Source organism: Protobothrops mucrosquamatus, unplaced genomic scaffold, assembly GCF_001527695.2.
Source record: "Protobothrops mucrosquamatus isolate PMUCROS unplaced genomic scaffold, P.Mucros_1.0 scaffold1072, whole genome shotgun sequence".
NCBI lineage: Eukaryota > Metazoa > Chordata > Lepidosauria > Squamata > Viperidae > Protobothrops > Protobothrops mucrosquamatus.
Genome location: NW_015387300.1, coordinates 139,424 through 157,354, shown reverse-complemented (window position 1 = coordinate 157,354; position 17,931 = coordinate 139,424). Strand labels below are relative to the sequence as shown.

At 35.8% G+C, this 17,931-nt stretch overlaps 1 long non-coding RNA gene across 1 annotated transcript; it reads right to left on the bottom strand.

The window, feature by feature from the left end:
• Positions 1 to 291: 291 nt before the first annotated feature.
• On the bottom strand, positions 292 to 6,493 carry LOC107291167. Its single transcript, XR_001548965.1, has 3 exons — positions 6,484 to 6,493; positions 6,230 to 6,232; positions 292 to 317 (listed from the first exon to the last, which is right to left on the bottom strand). It is a non-coding gene; the product is annotated as an uncharacterized LOC107291167 (long non-coding RNA).
• Positions 6,494 to 17,931: the final 11,438 nt, after the last annotated feature.

Genomic DNA, 17,931 nt, shown 5'->3' with positions numbered 1-17,931 from the left:
TTCATGCAAAAAGCATGAAAATGTTACATGAAAAACCAATAAATGAATGGAAAGTTATGTTATTGGTATCAATAAAAAGATAAATTTATAATGATTGGTGTGGCACCATTCTCATTTATATCACATTTTGCAGAAAAGCTATGGAGCATAATCGCACATCCCCCTCATAATTTTGAATTATTTTGATGCAATTTTGACCTGATGCTGTATCTTGGAAACTGGAGCCAATTAATACTCCAGACCTAATTTTCCTTTATTAGTGACCCAATTCTGCTACAATTAAGCTACTTTCATTTCTGAGGCTTTCTCCTTGTAGACTAGTGTTATCAATTGTGCACAGCATTACAGTGGTCCCTGCCTAGTCTGGGCATAATAGAGCTAGATATGATTCAGTGAGAAGAAATCATCTCCTAAACCTGAGGTAGGCAAATTTTATTGGCAAAGCATCACTATGATTCATTCCTGTAATAATCTGGAGGGCCACAGGATATCTTCTCAAGATATCATCAGAATGGGCAAAGCTGAGGTTTTGTCCATTTCTCACTTTTCTTTGAAAATTAAGGGTAGTAATTGGAAGAAGAAACATCTAGGAGGTTAAAACTTCAAATGCCCCAAAAATCTTACCTCTGAAATGTAGATAGCAAAATGGCCAAATACGGGGTTGCAAGATTTCAAAACATTGACTAGGGAAATCTGGCTATCCTAGGAGTGGAAAATGAGAGTTATCTGCCTCCTAGAGGCCTCTTATTTCATTCCCATTCTAGTAAAACAAAAAAGGAAAAATCTCACCACTAAAAATTGCTTTGCCACTGAATTTTAGTAGATCTTGGGATGTTGCGGGAGCAATTTACAATGTGGGTTGTCCACCCATTGGAAGATGTCTATGGAGATTCTCAGTCCTCCAGATCATGGTTGTCCCAAAGGTAGTTTTTCAAAAGGCAACTGGATGTCTTGGTTTTCCTTGAAGACATTTTGTTTCTCATTCTTCTGTTCTTTAGTCAGAACTGAAGAAGCTTCTTGGATGAGAAGCGAAATGTCTTCAAGGAAAAACAAGAGAATCCAGTTGCCTTTTGATAAAGCACCTCTGGGACACCCATTGTAAGAGGTAACATTTTTGCTTTTCCATTTTGTTGGTTGAATCTTGCACCTAAAAATGCTGGATTGAGAAGAAGAAGAAACATTATATTTGTAAAGTCAGATATGCATCAACAAACAAGTGCATGCCATGTATATAATCACTTAATTTTGCTGAATTTTATCCATGTGAAAACTGACTCCATTGGAAAGGACTGCATTCAGAGATGATGTGGCAAGATATGAGTGTTTTCTTTGTGATGGTTCAATTCACAGGAGCAAGTTACCATGTGATATTGCAGTAATGATATACTGGACATGGATAAATGAAGTTGAATCTGGACATCAACATCGATCATATCAGTAGTGCTGAAATTCCCATGAAAAATCTGTGTTTGTTTTTAACTGTAGAACTAACAAAAACTCTAATGTTGCATTAATAAAAGATGTTTGTTATTATTTATCTTAGTGGAACTTGAGATTTCTTTAAGAAGAAAACAAAAGTCTTACATTTCATTTTATGGGCAATTTCCAAAACCACTACACTGTAGTCAATTTTACTGGGATATCATCTGGGTGCCTCCCCAGCTAATGAATTACAGGTCAGACCTTTTAAGAGAAGAGAAGACTGCAAAAACAGAAAACAATCCATTCCAGCCACATAACTGAACATATTGCAGAAGAGAATTGGTGCACTTATGGAGCCAGGTCACCAAAGCACATTACAGTTTACTCTATTGCAGTTTTCTACACTTTTGGCCGCAGAAGTGATATAGGAGAGGAATAATACATGATGGATGGTTAGTAATTTAAAATATCTGGACCTAATATAATAATGGCAGGAGGAAAGGAATTAGGAAAAGATCCTTATATGGCAGCAGAGCAGAGGGATTCACTTTCTGACAGTACAATGGGCTAGCATGAATACCATTTTATAAAGCATCACCTATTTGTTACAGACAAATGACTATAAGCAAAAGCTTTTTTATTACTCTTCTCACAGTTGTCTCTTTAACTTTCAGACTACTTTAATTCCAACACCGAGGTTGAGAATGTTTCGTTCATCTCATTTTATTTCTAAAAAGCCTCCAGCAATTAAACCAATGGAAACCAATTCAATTTGTATGTTAAAGAAGAGCGAAACAATCATTCCATCATACAGATTTTCATTTTCATTTTTTTTAATCAAAGCATTTCCTTTGGAAACGCTTCTCACAATCCCCTGCACAAAGCAATAATCAGCTGTTAAAAGGAGATAAATCGAAGAATGAAAAATTATAACACACATTCCACCTGCAAAAGTGAACATCAATCTTTTTGGAGATAATTAGTATAGTGCTGGCCTATGGAGGAACCAGCAAATAGGAAGACAAGATTTAATGCTCTGTCTACATAGCCATGTGGACAAAAATTCTCATTCTTCACAATGCCCTCTTGTGAGTCCCACAGTATACTTTAAATGAAAAGCCATATGTTCACTGGCATAAATCTGGATTAATAAGGCTGCCAAAATTGATGGAAATCTAGATAAAACATTTAAAATTACCGTTTTAAAATTCAGCCAAAAGTCCCAGCCAGATTCTGAAGTGAACAAAACCGTCATGGTTAATTGATAGATCATCCATAAGACTCTGTGGTCTAAACAGATGGCAACACATTAATGAAGTGTAATTCAGGTAAACAAGTGAGACAATGCGCCTAAATGCTCTCTAAAAAGGCAAAACAAATCTTGCTCAAATATAGATGGTTTCCTGGTGAGCAGACATGCTAAGCCATTATCTGCCACACTATTAGTCCTTGAGTAGTGTAATTCAGCTACACATAAAAAAGTAGGTAACATGGACGCCAGCATGACAGCTGGTGTCATTCCTCCAGTGTCATCTAGTAGGTTGCTTACCAAACATTAGTGAAATTCTCACCCTTTCAAGAAAACAATTAATACACCTGAGGTATTGAAAATCGAAGTCCCAACCTTCCGAATCATTATTATTTAATAGCTTCTCATAGGTCTCAACACATGTTTAAAAAATGAAGAAACAAAAAATATTTGGGGGATGGATATATCTCAGTGCTTTACTTGTAAGTGGGCCAATCTTTCCAAAAGAAGGGTAAAAGACTTGGGGCTACTCGGGAGGGGGGGTTCCAGAAGACAGGCAGGGAGGAGGCAACAGAGGAATTGTTGGGGAAGCAAGAGAAGGAATGTGCATATGCACAATAGCTTATTAGAAGCTGATGAGAAGGCATAATGCAAATCAGAAGGTTCATGATCAAATACCACACAATAGGTGAAAAGTACAGAGGGGTGAGCCAGAAACTTAGTCAGGAACACACTGAGGATAAAACAAAGCAGGATTCAAGAGCAGAACTACACAAAGCACAAATCCAGATGTCTGTCTTTCTTCCAGCAATTGAAGGCAATCCCTGCACAATCCCTCTCCCCACCAGTGTGCACACTTGAAGCTTCTCTGCCCCATGGTTACCATTAATGAGGCACAGGGGTTGCTGGCAGAGTCAGCGCTTTGTGGTTTTCTAGCAACGCACTTAGCATGCGAGGGTGCTGTATTCTCATGCCATTGGTAGTCATGATAGCTCTAAAGAAGGATCAATGCAGGCTGAGGAGACCCCTGAGAGAGTATTAGTGTTGGATTCAGTAGCTGGTGAATCACTAGGCACAGCCACCAGTGGGACTTGATCCACACAGGAGCTTAGATCAGAGACCGTGTCAATACCAGTCAATACCATTTCTAAAGGGACTGAGCTCAATTCCAGCATCAAAATCATGGTCTGGTGCTAATTGTGGAAACTGCTTATATGTAAGGCCCAACTAAGCTAAAGAAGAAAAAAGCCTGTCAGTTTTCATAGCCTTGAACTTGTATGCACCATTTTCAAGGAAATCATCAGACAACACTTTGAACCTTGTTGATAAAGAACCAGAGGAATTATGGAATGAATTTAAAGTAGTTTTTAGGGATGAGGGTGAAAAGTGATTGGCCAAAAGTGAAGAAAGTGAAAAAAGCAAACTGAATGTCAGAACAAACTATGGAAATTGCCAAGAAGGAAAAACCAAAGCCAAGAAAGATAAACATTTCAGAAAGGAACTTAACAAAAAGTTTCAGAGAGCTGCTCGAAGAGACAAGAAGCCGTAATACAACAATATGTATAAAGATACTGAAGATGGGAATAGACATGGTAAAACAGAAGAAAGTCTTTCAAAAAATCTGTAAGCTTAGAAAAAGTTTCCAATCTTGAATTGGTATGCTAAAAGATGACAATGGATAGCAACCAATTCGAAGGAAATCAGGTAAGATGGAAGGAATATTATTGTGCGATAGAGATGTCAACATTTAAAAGAGCTCAGAGGACATTCCATACTTACAAGAACCTCTAGTCCTAGAAGATGAAGTTAGATTAGCAGTGCAATTATTGCCAAGTCAGAAGTCTACAGGAACTGATGGCATAATGACTGAATTACGGTAAGCAGAAGAAGAAGAATCAGTAAAGGTTCTTACCAAGCTATGCCAGAAAATGTAGAGAAGGACACAGTGACCAACAGATTAGAAAAATCAATGTACACTCGAATACCAAAAAAGGAACACTTAATAGATTGTGCAAAATATCCTTAACTTCACATGCTAGACTGACTCTAGGTTGGCAAAGAGGTGCAACAAGGCTGAATTCTGTCTCCTTATTGATTTAGCCTATATACTGGATAGATATATAAATTAAGGGAAGCTTATTTGAAAGATGAATGTTGTTTCAAAATTGGAGGAAGAAACATCAATAACCTGTGCTATGTTGAAGACACTACCCTGATAGCCAAAAATGAAACGGATCTCTAGTAATCAAAATCAAGAAACACAATGAAGAGATGGGAATAAAAATAAAAAATAAAAAATAAAAATAAGAAATTAAAGAGACTGAACTGATGACAACAGTAAAGGAGCTATGTTTAAAATCGACTATGAAGATATTGAAGTGGTGGATCATCAACAATAATGGAACAAGCACCCAAGAAATACACTGCTGACTAGCACTTGGTAAAGCAGCCATGAAGATGGTTCATCTGGGACCAAAAAGAAAGGTCTTTTCTGTTGTGGCTCCTCCTTGTGGAGGTATCATCTCCATGGAGATAAGATTGGCCCCCATCTTTGCTGATTTAGAAGTGTTGAATATGGAAAAATACGGAATACAGAAACATATAGTATAATTTTAAAAAGGGAGGAGGGATAAGTTTGTTTGTAACCGTTGTAAAGAACATTAGAAGTCTGCACTGTTTCTCGCACTTGGCAAGGTGCAAGAAGCACTATGAATTGACTATCTGAAGATGATTGGTGCTGCACCTTAGATTACTGCAGATCAAAGAACAACACAGCAAAGTTTAAAACGCTCCATAATATTCACTAACCACGTGGTGGTGCGGTGGTTAGAATGCAGTACTGTAGGTTAACTGCATTCCATTGCTAGGAGTTCAATCCTGACTGGCTCAAAGTTGACTCAGCCTTCCGTCCTTCCAAGATCAGTAAAATGAGAACCCAGATTGTTGGGGGCAATAAGCTGACTCCTCAAACCACTTAGAGAGGGCTGTAAAGCACTATGGAGAGATTTAAGTCTAAGTCCTATTGCTAGGACAACAGAATGTCATTCTCCTCTTGAAGATGCAAAAACCCATTACTCTTTTGAAGGCCTCTGGAACTGAAGTGGGGAGGGTTTTCATAGTAACCAGAATAACTTTCTTTCTCTCCCCAAGGAGATAGTTGGAGAGGTGTATCTGTCACAAAAACAATTATAGGGATCAGCAACAGTTGGATATACCAAGAAAAACAAGTTTATCAGAACAAGTTTTTGTAAGATGGTTCACAGGGATTCTCAGGGGCTGCCACAAAGAAGAGGGAGTCAAGCTATTGTCCAAAGCGCCTAAAGACAGGACAAGAAGCAACGGATGGAAACTAATCAAGGAGAGAAGCAACCTAGAACTAAGGAGAAACTTCCTGACAGTTAGAACAATTAATCAGTGGAACAACCTGCCTCCAGAAGCGGTGAATGCTCCAACACTGGAAGTTTTTAAAAAGAGACTGGACAGCCATTTGTCTGAAATGGTATAGGGCAGTGATGGGGAACTTTTTAGAGACCGAGTGCCCAAACTTCAACCCAAAACCCACTTATGTATCGTCGGGTGCTGGGTGGGCGTGGCCCATTGGGTGGGCGTGGCTGCGGTGGTAACGGCAGACTGGGTGGGACTAAAAAGTTCAATCAATCAAGTCCAACTTTGTGAGATCTTTTTTTTTCCCATGAGAAATTGAAATTGATTGATTAATTGAACCTTTTTTTTTTTTGCACACGGCAGAGGAGGCCTAAGCAAAAACCCAAGCTGAAGGCCTAGGACTGGGATACAAGGTAGGCTTTGATTACAAATATTGCCAACTGTCCATTAAGAATGGCTTTTGAAATTTTTGCTAAAAACAAGTGCAGAATTTTACTAAAAATCAGTCAGAAAGGCTTACTTACACATTCTTTGAAAACTAGAACTAAGGTTCACTATCAAAGCTAAAGACAGAAAATGCAAAACTGTTCTTTTGATTTATTCCTATTTTCTCTCAATGAACAATATTTTGTTTGATGGAGACCACAGAAAGATTCCACTTTCTAAAACTCAGCAGGCATTCAAAACTATTATTATTTATTCTCAAAGCATTTTTTTCAGGTGGATTTCATATTTCCATTTTACTGGCAGCACTGTACGTAAAACAGCTGCCAGATAAGAGAGGCTTTTTTAAAAAAATGTTTGTATGGTGAAAAATGATTTAAAAAGTAAGGAAGCATTAAAATGTAAAGTTACACAGGTAAAAATAATTAACTGGCCACGTGTGTGCAAGCTGTCTATCCATCATGCATCAGTCATAGAAAACTAATAGTGGGTTTAATTAATATGCTTATGCAGAGATCTAGCTAACCAAAGCTCATCCAAAATTGACTCAGAATCATTTCTACATATGAATAACTTATTAAATGAAATAAGCTAGCTTTTCCAGCTCATTGCCATCCATATGTAAATGGAAATTGAAGCCCAATAATTGGAACATTGGAGAGCATCACATAATGCAATTGTTACCATCATTTTGAGATATCTTCATCTCAAGACATGGGCAACCACAGGAGGGTTAAGTGGTAAAATGTGCATCACATTGCAATGTAAACTCAGCCTATTTTGTACTTGTGCCATAATGTTACATGGAAAGGGAAGAGCTTACCTTTGATGTTATGATATGTATTTCATCATTTTGACAAAATCTCTGCTTGCTACAGGAGTCCCTTTACCAGCATTAAGAAATAGTCTTAACCTTCTCTAGTGCCATTATGGCTGATGCCCATAATTATGATGTAAAAATAAGTGCAAATCAGTCCAAATTGAATACATTCATCGGGTTAAACTTAAGTGACAATATATTACAAATCCATGAACTTATTTAAAGTGTGATTGACACGCATTCCTGCTTAGTTCCTTATGTGTATGTGCATAAATATGTACGGCATATGTGTGTTTATACATGCATGCCTTCAAAATACATTAAGAACTTATGGTTCAATTATCTAGTGATGGGTTTCAAATGCAGTCAAGAGAAGTCTCAAGTAAACATGAATTGCCAGAGTGAACTATTGACTTGAAGGCCCCAATTATAATATTCTTTCTGCAACTCATTTTCATTAGTAAAATTGTCCTGTCATTCCTTGATTTAACCTCTAAGCCTGGAAGATCTTTACTGCTATAAATAATAGAGGAATATCTCACTTCCAACACAGAAGAAGTGAGAGAGTTGCTGCAAGAGGATTTGCTTGATAGCTTTCTAAAGAATAGTTTTTTATAAATAAAAAAAAACAACCTTATCACAGACATGACAACAGACAAAAGAATCATTCATACAATTTTCTCAGTTCCTGAAACCAAAATATTTGCAGCCTGGCAACACCATTTCAAATAAATAAAATGAATAACTTTCACTATTTCATAAAGATAAAATAACATAAAATAATAATATAAAACAAAATGAAATAATTACATAACCCAAGGACTGTAACTGAGAGTTTATGCAAGCAAAATATTCACTCTGCCCTAAATGAATAGACTCGTTTTTGTTTTTCATTACATAATAGGCACATTTGCTTAAAAAATATTTATAAGCTTATGGATTGCTTCTAAAGTTAGAACAAGGGCCTTTCTATTTTATCCACAACAGCACTATGTGATAAATGCCCAAGTCTACAAATTGGGAAATTTCTATAGGTGGTTAAGGATTGAATAGCTTTGCCCTATTCATCTAGCCCAGGGGTAGTCAACCTTGGCTCTTTTATGACTCGTGGACTTCAAAGCTAAGCTGGCTCTGGAATTCTGGGAATTGAAGTCCACGAGTCATAAAAGAGCCAAGGTTGACTACCCCTGATTCTAGCCAATGTTTCCATTTGATAGGCATCTAAACTGCTATTTGTGATATCTCAAATCCTGATTCATTCCCAGTGTAGTCCCTGGACTGACTTGGCAGTGATTCTTTCTGAACTGACCCTTCCTCTTCTCCCACTTTCTTAAATTCATGGCTGGCTGCCTATACCTCTACTTTACAAAAGGTTATCAACTGAATAAATATTCCCAGGCCATTTTGTCAGGAAATGTTCTATGATGGTTGCATCTGACATTGTAGGAAGAAGCAGCCATTCCTGGGGGAAAAAAAATAACAAAAGATATACAGTACATGCTTTGCAGTAAAACAAATATTGATCTCAAGCTGAGAGTTTGGCTGGTACTGTACCAGGGCAAATTTCAATACCTGTCAACCTTGGACACTTACCAAGATCATCTTGATGGGGTCACTGTTGTGGACTGAGCAACCTTTCACATTATTTTGCTGCCTTGACACTCCAAACAGTACAATTAGTCTTGGCTAGTCAGCTTATTAATTTCCCTCCATGCTCCTGGTCTAGCATACTCTTAGCACTTTGCAGGAAATAAAAAAAACTAACTAGACACAGCTACCCCAAATTGACTGGTTATCTACTGAAACCAAAGAGAATGCAGTTGAAGTGTTTTCCAAAGGTTATTGAAGTTTAATGTTATAAGAACCTACTATGAAGCAACACCTGAAAGGGAAGAAGTAATAAAATATGGAACTCTACTCATTTGGTTTGATTATCTAGAACAGGCATGTCAAACTCGCGACGTCATGTGACGTCGCGCAACGTATTAGAGCTTTTTCGCCATTGCCGGCAATGGGGTGGGCGCGGCTCCAGTATGATGAAACCGGCCCACGGGCCGGCAGTTTGACACCCCTGATCTAGAACATATGGTTCAGACAATCTGCCTCCAATTATATTAAACAACAAAATAGGCAATGTTTTAATAAGCTAAAATAGTTTGAATACTTAATATTTAATATTTGAACATTGGTTCCCATGAACAAAAGGAAGCACATACCATGGCCAAAATAACATTAATAGAAACACAAAATATCTGTTGACTGATTTTTAAAATTCATCATCTTGTCCTAAGTGCAGACTACTTGCAACAGAGAAAGATACTTAATTTGCATAAAGAGATGGCTCACTAAGAATTATTTTTGTCAACTCAGAATCTGAATTTAATGCTTAATTGTTTCATTTCTGTTGTTCTGGGTTTGGTTCGGTTTTTTAATGGAAAAAGGAAAAGGCACAGCTGTTTATGTCCTATGATATATATTTTTGGAAAACAAAAGAAATAAAGTGTAGTTTTTTTAAAAAAAAAAAAACTAAACCCCATAAATTTCTAATAGAATCTACATGCCATTCCCTAAACAAACTGTTCTGGAGTTTGCAAGAAATATTAACATTAATTTAAATTGCAAATCTGACCTTATTAAAAATGAGTTTTCAGAAAGCTATAAACAAGCAGTGTGTGAACTAGTAACAGGGTGAAAACAACAGAATGCATTCTTAACCAGCACTATAATTAAAGTGGGAGAGTATCATTTTCACAAGACTGAAAGTCTCAAAATGGATGAGTAAGATGAGAAAAGCCTAAAGAACTGTCCTGGGGATGGAATATGATGAGATTATAAGACCACTTTAAGAATTGTTCAGGACAATTATATCCTTAAATTCAATGTAAATCCTGAAGAACAGCTTGAGAATATTACTATACCATTGCTAATGTAACATTTTGAATGTTTTTCCACCTCTACAGCTACTACTTTGCTTCTTAATGTTCAGACACAAACATTAAAATTTACTGTGCTTCCCATGAGAATAAAAGTGGAACAATTAAGACTGAATGTATATCTGTAATGGGCACGGCAAGCCAAGACATTTAAGAATTAAAATCAGGTTAGTTTCTTGGTTTGTGGAAAATCTATACCTGAATCTGCATATCAGGTTGTTTCTTCTTTGCTATAGAGCAGCATTTCTCAAACTTGGCAACTTTAAGATATATGGACTTCAACTCCCAGAATTTCCCAGAGTGCTGGCTGGGAATTCTGGGAGTTGACGTTTACACATCTTAAAATTGCCAACTATGAAATATGCTGCTATTGAGGAACACCATACAGAAAATTCATTTGGTTAAGTGGCATGCATGACCTCAAGAACACTCTGATTCAAGCTTTGTAGATATCCTGATGCAAATTTCAACACAGCACACACATTATCACTTGGAAAATTGATAGCAAGAAGGCCAGCATGTAAATTTAATATTTTTTTTAAAAAAAATTAATCACATAGAAAACTGTAAAAACAGAGTCTGTAGTTCAACATCGCTGACAAGAAATAGGGTAAAAAATAAGTAAATATTTAAGTAAGCAAATGTACTAAGTTTAGTCACATAGAAAACTGTAAAAACAGAGTCTGTAGTTCAACATCACTGACAAGAAATAGGTAAAAAAATATGTAAATATTTAAGTAAGCAAACGTATTAGGTTTTGCAGATTTCTTCATCCATGAGACAGGATTGATGTAGATTAAAATAATTAAATAGCTACTTGGCAGGTAAACACACAACCCGGTCTTCTCTATGTTGGGAATAGCTAAATATATTGAATTTTGGCTGGTGCAACAACATCCAATTTTTTTTAAAAAAAATTGCAAATCTTTAGAAACAATTGAAAGGGGGAAAACTTAGAGTATAAGAAACAAGCAAAATGAGCTTGAGCTCTGTCATGAGAAGACAATGGTAGTTAAGATTTGATGTGAAGACTCCCACAATTGGTATGCAACTGGACAAAAAAATAGGAATGGAGGGGAAAGGAAAGTTGCAGTGAATGCTAAAAAGTATCTATACCTGCTCAGAAATACAAATGATAAATTTAGTATGGATTAAAACAAGAGGATGGACTTAACGGTTTTGCACGGTAGCACCAGGTTGTGGGATTGAGGATCTCCACATCCCCATGGCTAATTTCGCCCTGCCAGGGGACCCTAAATGGATCTAAGTCACCCCGGAGAGGCGGTGAAGAAAAGACGGGTGCCCTGGAGATTCTGGAACGATGGCAATCATTCCGTTTGATTTGGGGAAAGCCTCCTAACCCAACAGGAGAAAGGCTGGTCATACTTCACTGACCAGCCCAAGCTACTTGCAGCCAAAGTCCAAAGGCACTAACCAGCACAACAGTGAACAGCGTGCTTGAAACTGGGTGAGGAATTTGATCTTCTGTCTCCTATTTTATACCTAATTCCCTGGAAAAGATCTCCAAGACGCAAAAAACCTCCCAAAATGAGAAGGGGGTACTATACCCCCCCTTGCATAGATGGAAGCGACAAATTAAACTCAAATGGGAAAAATGCAAAATACCACAGTTTGGATAAATTTGAAAACTAAGAAAATTGCTAAAACTTTATACCTGAAAAAGTATTGTTTTTAAAAATATAAATATAATTGAAACATAAGCTGATTAGAATATATGTTGATGTTATCATATGCATAAATACAAAAAAAATGTTTATATTCAATTTGGTATGTACTGAAAATATTAAGAATTATATTTGTTTAATGTAGACAAAAGGAGATTATTATTGGAAAAAAAGAGGATCAAGAAATATATTACCAACTAACATATGGTATAGGGTTTCCTGCCTGAGCAGGGGGTTGAACTAGATGACCTCCAAGGACCCTTCCAATTTATTCTTATTCTTATTCTTATTATTATATTGCTTAATTAGAGAAATTGTTATTGATTGTTTTGAGTATATGAACCCAGACAACACACTATTCATGAAGCATTAAAGATTGTTATTGTAAAAAATTAACAAAATATATTTAAAAATAAATAAATAAATAAAATAAGAGGATGGATTAAGGAACAGATGTGGATGCACTTTCCAAAACCAAATTGAAAACTTTCAAAGAGGCATGAAATAGTAACAATGGAAAAATGAACTATTCAAGTCTTCTGGTTTTATAAACCAGGTCACCTGCTTAATTAAAATCATAATGCATAATTGAATTTATTTATTTATTAAATTTATCTGCTGTCCATCTCATAGTGAAACGACTCTGGGCAGCTTACAGCATAAAACATTAAAATCATAACATATAAATATATCTAAAACAATAAATATAGAAGTCCTGATCTAGATAAAATCATAATTAAAAGATGAGGGAGGGAACAGGATAAATTTATCTATTTAAAATATTCCTTCACTGCCTTTTAGGGTTAAAAATATTTCCAATGCAACTCAGGTAAAATAAATATCTTTTTTAAGAAATCATACAAACTAATGAAACTTACTGAAAAGCATAAGTCTTTCCCTCTAAGATACTGAAATCCCAGTTCCAACAGAACGCATTGACAGAAAAGTTCATTTGGGAGAAATTTCAAGTGATTAAATCAAAATGAGCTCTGGTAGACTATTTAGTTGAATGCATTTGGGTTTCTACTTCAGACATGCTTCCAGAAAAATACAGAAAGACTGCAGTGGAAGAAGCAGGAGCAAAACAGCTATATAAAGCTGTACACGAGTAGCCTTCATGCTAATAATTTGGAAGAAACTTTCAAGCCAGGCTGAAGCAAGACATAAAAGCAAAAATCTGACTCACTCTCACCTTAGAGATAGGCAGGAAATGCTCCAGTGCAAAAGAGGGAGTGGATTTTCCAATGAATCAGAACAAGTTCTGATAAACCTTTTAGAAGCCTGTCAGATGAATGTTCAAAAGAATAATGACACAGCAAATGTGCTTTTTTACAACCTTAGTTAATGAGCAATCTTCAGCACCTTACATCTCTAAAGTAATTGAAAGGCTGAGCATTACCTGACCTGTTTCCTTCTTCCATTATGGGTATTCCATCTCCTGAGCTCACTTTCAGCATTTTAGTTTATTTGCACATTCCTGCTTTCCCAAAGATCTTTTCCCCATCTGCTGGACTGGTGGAGTTCTACAAGCCAGCATTTTGGAGAAGAGGCTGACATTACAGTTAGCTAAAATCTTTAAGACCCTCCCCTAAGAGATCAATAGGAATGCTAACCTTCTGATAATTCTGGCTCTAAAAATAATAATGAATCTACTCTTGGAAATCCAGTCTTATATAACTTTCAGGCAGTTTTTCTGACAGGAAAGGATGCAAGCGGGGGAAAAAAGATATGCAGTAATCCAAACACTTCCATGAGTGATTTCAGATGGGAGGAGGATCAAAAGCCAAAAGGATATCCTGCCATGTCACCTGTCTGTAGAGAGGAAACAGAGAAATAATGAGGCAGAAATGTCAAACATATGAAGCAGGTTAATATGAACAATACAAAAAAACACATGGACATCTAAGGGGGAAATGTTTTGCCCACTTTATGTAATTTACAAAGGGCACAAATTATGCAACTTGTATCATTTCATTGATAACAATACATGTGGCATCATCATCATCATCACCAGTCCTACAGAAAAGTATTCCAAATTCACTTATATAGGAGAAATGGTCATTTCTACTAAACTGTGTAATCTTCTACCATAAATCATTATAATAACATATAACACAACTTAACATAATACGAAACACATAACATAAAATATATAACATAAAACACAACACAACATAATATATAATATATCACACCCTAGCAGCCTTTTATTCTAAGATGAAAAAAAATAGAAAACATTCATTGTATCCATAGCAGTACCTTTGCTATTAGACAACAGAATTGTGAAGGAGAGGGGCTCAAGTCTATAAATGAATCCTTACCTTCAGGGAGTGAAGTGCATAGATGTGAGTTTTCTTCTTCTGAAAACTAAAATAAAAAAGTCAAGAAATATCACCCATGTTCCATGAAAAACCATAAAAAACCATAAAAGAAAGTATTTCTGCTGAGAAATTTCTGCTTCTGAGAACCTTCCTTACTGTCTGTATATATATACAGACAGTAAGGAAGGTTCTCAAAACTTTTTGAAAAGTACAGGTAATAAAACACGGAAACTTCTCAATTTTCTTCAGAGCAGATTATTGGAGTATTTATTTAAATATGTGCATTTGAAACCAAATCCTATTAAATTCATCATGATTATGTGCACACTGAATTGCAATCAGAGGTAGTATTTAAGACCAAATAATTTACTCAAACTTTCTAATTGCCTTTCCTAATTTTGTAGAAGTATTTGTATTACTACACTCCAAATATTCTGCCTGCTAGCCAGAATTCCCTTCCTGGCACAGAATTTTCATTCATGAGCCTCTAAAGATTTGAAATAATAAGAGCAAAATTGCCCATTCTGATCCAGTTTGGTACTGCCTAATGCATGTCTGATTCTAGATTCCATTCAGAGCTGAATTTGATCTGTTTTTATAGCCTTAGGAAAACAACACTTTTTCCAGATCTAAATATTTCTCTTTTATTCCTCAACTACCGATAAGCTAAAATAGCTGGGGGCATAATCTGTTTATTCAGATGATAGCATTTGGAGATAAATGTCCACTTGTTCTCAATTAAAAAAGCTTTTAGATTAAATTAAAATTAGGGTTCTCCCAGGCCGTATTGAAGTTACAATTTAAGACAATCATCTAGAAATAAATTCCACTGATTACTTAATTTTAAGTAAATATACAATATATGTATTTGACTGAACTGCTCACTAATCAAGTTACAATATACCAAACTGCAAAAAAAAAAAAACAACCCTACATTAATATAATTGCTCTAAAGAAAAAATATATCCCTTTCATATATTTCAGGAAGCATCATTATAAGTGATGGCATAAAATAGAATGCCTCTTCCAGAAGGATGTGTTTTCTAAAAAAAAAAAAAATATGTGGAAAAATAATCTCCTTTCTTCCACTACTGAAAACCAATGCTGTATCATCAATCGATAAGAAGATATTCGTATCACTGAACCACAGATCCAGATCAGTTTTATAATTATGTATAAACATTCTTAGTTTTTAATCTGTAAAATAAGTATATCATCAGCAAACTTTCCCATGGCATGAAGAGAATCAATTATGTAATTAGAACTGAAGTACATTTATACTAAGTATGATAGGAAAAGGTTATGGAAGTTATAAATAATAACAGTATACTTGGTAAATATTGGATTTGTTCTGTCTTGTGGAAACAAGTCTCTTATTGTAAGATTAAATCTTATATATGTAACTATCAGTGATGATATGATTATTAGAAGTTTTTGTTGTCAGTGGGATTTGCAAAAAAATATATTGAAATAAATAAGCAGGTATATCACATTGGAGCAGATATATCAAAGCTGTTAATTCCGCTATTACAATTATCTACAGAAATCATATTGCATTTTAAATTTTGCTCTTCTCATTGTGAATGTTTTATATCTTCACCAACCTTTTGGATATGGTGTAATGACCTATGAATAATTTGCCATTTTAATAAGCTTGAATATGGCTTCTTCCTTGAATAGATATTTATAAACCCAATTGCAACAGGGAAGAAGAGGTGGTATTATCAAATCAAATGACTTTAAAACTCTCCTTATTGCAAACCTATAAAAAGTAGACTTAAACCAAAACTCATTTCAGCAAACTTTTCCACAATATTTGTGCTAAATTAATTTGCTGTGAAATATTAAATCTAGTTCTTTGTTTCAAAGTTATTAATATAGGGAAGGCTTTTCAAAGAAGGAAAAAGACAACTCATTGAACTGTTGCAATTAAATCATTTCTATCACAATACTTGATATATTGCTTTTAATAAAATATTTTCAGAGACTTTTAAAATACCCTGGAGATGTTTTATTTTATTAATTTGTTCAGGTGCAAAATACAGCACTAAAACATTCCTTCCATTTGCCATTAACCAAGGTGGAAAATATATTAATATAAGTTTTGTGGGATGGATGGAGGGATGGAGAGATGAATAGGTGAATAGGAAAGCCTGGTGCTGAACAGAGAAAGATTGCATCACATAGGTAGCTCCTTTTAAATGTGGGGAGGGAGCTACAGAAAACCGCTATGTTTACCTCTTCTGTTTGTTGTTTAGCACATGGATTCTTCTGACAAATTATGGATAAGGCTTTTTTCCTATTATTCCAGACCCATAAGAACAAAGGAAAGCTGTACCAGTAAAACTTTTCTCAGGGATTCTATACATACTCCCAGCTCCTCTACCATTTATACTGCTATCCACTGGTCTTTGAAGCAGAGTCTTCATTGCCAATTCAGAAGCACCTCAAGCCAGATCTCTTCAAAACTTTGCATCCAGTCATTGGCTGAAGGGGCAACATCAAAGGGGTTGCTTCTTTGAAGAATACACTTTGGGACTCATCCTTACTTTGAAGAAGGGCAGAATTCTTCCTTAAGGTGCTAAGTTTAAAGACTTCTTTAACACCACCTGGACCAAAAAACACAAGACGACATCAGACAAATAATCATCCACAATGTACAACATAACAGATAAAATGAAAAACTCAGCCAAAAGGAGAAGAGAGCACTAAACACACTGAAACAAGATGAAGGATTGTCATCCTACCGGCAGACAAAGGCAGACTGATGGTAGTAATGGACAAAGCTGACTACATCCGCAAAGCTGAAAACCATCTCAATGGCACCAACACCTACCAAATAATCCACAATGATCCTAAAAAACAGCTAGAGAACAAAAGATACCCTAAGAAAAACAAAAAAAGAAAAACAGCTAACAGCACTAGAGAGAAAGCACATGCAACCACAAGATTCCTCCACACCCAGGTTCTATGGACTCCCCAAAATACACAAGAATGGGATTCCCTTATGCTCAATTACTGTATGTCTCTATCAGGAACATCTACATACAAACTAGCAAAAACCTTGCAGAGGAAAGTCGGACACCTGGTCAATGACTCAACCCACTCAATAAACTCCCCACCACACACAAAATGAGCTGTGTCTAGACCCTCTTCAGAAGGACCAAGACACAGTGCAGCACCACAACACTAAGAAAAGCAGAAAAGAAACAGCTACTTAATGTCTTTCTCCGTAATGGCTATCCAAAAAAATTTCATATTCCGACACATATTCCCTATCTCAAGCCTCCTACTGATGACTCATACCTGACCCTTCACAAGCCACCCATACTTGAAGCCCTTATAAACAGAACACCAACATCCCCTAAAATCCACAAAGATGTTATCTAGCCTGGTAACGAAATGTTCAGAAACCAACCCACAAGCTCAGAGAACAAACCTTCACTCTCATCCTATACCTGAGTACAGTTATTATTATTATTATTAATTTATTATTAATTTAATTTATATACCGCCCTTCTCCCGCAGGACTCAGGGCGGTGCACAGCATATTAAAACAAGTACAAATACAAAATACAAAAAATATAGACCCCTATAAAACCAAATTAAAAACCAAATATTAGAAGCTGTTATTCCTATTAAAATTATTCTTAAAATCATCCCTAAGTAAAAT